This window comes from Numida meleagris, chromosome 1 (genome assembly GCF_002078875.1).
Source record: "Numida meleagris isolate 19003 breed g44 Domestic line chromosome 1, NumMel1.0, whole genome shotgun sequence".
Lineage (NCBI taxonomy): Eukaryota > Metazoa > Chordata > Aves > Galliformes > Numididae > Numida > Numida meleagris.
The window spans coordinates 638,639-640,941 of NC_034409.1; the positions used below are offsets into that span (position 1 = coordinate 638,639).

The 2,303-nt window shown below is 55.0% G+C and overlaps 1 long non-coding RNA gene across 1 annotated transcript; it reads left to right on the forward strand.

The window, feature by feature from the left end:
• On the forward strand, nucleotides 51-2,079 carry LOC110392477. Its single transcript, XR_002434416.1, has 4 exons — nucleotides 51-504; nucleotides 601-765; nucleotides 1,464-1,709; nucleotides 1,793-2,079. It is a non-coding gene; the product is annotated as an uncharacterized LOC110392477 (long non-coding RNA).

Sequence of the window (2,303 nt, forward strand, 5' to 3'; positions counted from 1 at the left end):
CGGCCCCTCCGCCCCGACCATCGAGACGGCTCCGACGGCGCAGAGCGGCGCGCGGCGGGGTGTCATGGCGGCCGTTACCATGGAGACGGCCGGCTGACCCGCGACCTGCTCCGCCGAGATCGCTCCCTGCGCTGGGGATAGAGGATAGGGCCGGGGCCGGGGAGGGCGGGATGGATGTGCCCCAAAGTCGGGGGCAGTGACCGTCACGGGGCGCGGTTTGGTTGGGTTTGAGGCACGTGAACGCTGTGCTGCGTCCTTCTCACGCGTTCAGCGCTCGAGGTGGGAGAGAGCGGCACGGAGGAGCTGCCGGAATAAATAATTGTACTAAATAGCAGCTCGGTGGCAGCTTTCCTGAGGGGATGGCTGAAACCAGCTCGGTTTTCGTCGCTTGTTTATTTCTCGCTAGGCTGCCGTTGTGCCCGCCGCAGTCACGGGGCAGATGAACAAGAAGGGATGGGGCGAGGAGGAAACAATCTGCAGAGCAGAGCAGAGACCGACCCGGGGGTAAGCATAGGGACTGTGGGGGGGAGGGAGCACAGGGAGAGCTCAGAGCGCTGTGATCAGCTCTGGTTGCAGGCTGCAGCGAGCGCTGTTCCCCAGGAGTCGGTGCTGGGTCCGCTCGCGTTCAACGTCTTCATCGTTGACCTGGAGGAAGGAGGGAGCGCACCCGCAGCAGCAAGTTTGGGGATGGCACGAGGCTGGGAGGAGTGGCTGACACCCCATAGGGCCGTGCTGCAGTTCAGCGAGAGCTGGGCAGGCTGAGAGGTGGGCAGACGGGAACGTGATGGGGTTCAGCGAGGGCACTGCGGGGTCCTGCACCTGGGGAGGAGCAGCTGCAGCACAGGGATGGGTTGGGGGCTGAGCTGCTGCAGAGAAGGTGTGCAAAGAGCTGGGGGTCTACAGTCTGACCATGAGCCAGCAGCGTGCCCTGGTGGCCCAGAAGGCCAATGGGACCCTGGGGTACGCTGCACAGAGCATGGCCAGCAGGGCAGGGAGGTGCTCCTACCCTCTGCTCTGCCTTGAGGGGCACAGCCACAGCACTGCGCCCAGTGCGGGGCTCCCCAGTTCCAGGCTGACTGGGAACTGCTGGAGAGAGCCCAGTGGAGGATGCAGAGATGGTGGGGGCCTGGAGCACCTCCTGATGGGGACAGGCTGAGAGCCCCTATTCGGCCTATTCACTACACTGACTGTCGTGAGAGACATCCTGTCACCAGTGCAGATGAATTTTGTGTCCCTTCCTCTGCTCATGTCCAATGTACTGACGGGTTCCTAACGTGCTTTAATATTCCAGTACTTGTCTGTCGTGCATCTATGGCTGCTGGATATCGCCTTTATGAAGAGATAACCAGAGAGCTCGGCTGCGTGCTGGCTTTGTGCCGGTTGTCAATGCCTCTTTGAGTGAAAGGTGCATCTTTCCCTATTCATTTAAGCCTTTCAGCTATTGTTTTTTTTACACTTCTCAGGTGTTGTGAGCGCTTTGGTCACCTTTTTATTCACAGTCAGCATCCTTCTGCTCGGCCAGCCAGGAGCAATGCGTGCAATCAGCTGCAAGAGACTTTTTGGTAATAAGATCAAAGGCCAATTTTGTTGTGGGACAAAAAATTAAAGCCAAAAATCATCCAGTGCTTTTTATCCAGGTCATTTTTTTTTATTTTTTTTTTTAAATATAATTTCATCGTGCCTCTTTTGTGGCAAGGATCAGCTGTCAGGTTGGTTTTCTGGACTTTTTTTTTATTTTTTTTTTTAAATATAATTTCATCGTGCCTCTTTTGTGGCAAGGATCAGCTGTCAGGTTGGTTTTCTGGACTTGTTGGCTTTGTTAGCTCGTCCTCCGTGTTGAGCAAGGCAGAAAAGGGTGTTAGGATTTTCTAAGCAGGCGTGGCTTTCACGGGGGACTCCTGTGGAGAATGCACCAACGCTTCTTAGGATCACGGGAAGGAAATGGCCTGATCAAGACAGCCCTCGACAGTCTGAAGGAAACACAGTCTGAAGCACAGAGCTCGTGCTGCTATGGGCACGTTGTTGAGATACCGTATGCCGAGAGCCTATAATAAATGGTAACCGATATTTCTAACAGCATTAAAATTCATTTTTTTTGTATGAGCGTAGCACCTCTGCGCCCTCATAATGGGCCGTAGCTACATTTAAGCACGGCGCACTGCAAAGCGGGCAGAGATTATAGGGCTTAAGTGTGAAGCAGCAGCACGCCACGGTAATCAGAATGCAAGGGAAAAAAAAAAAAAGAAGGCAGTAGCACGAAGCTGGTTAGCACCACGTGCGGTGCTCCCACCTCGTCATTACCC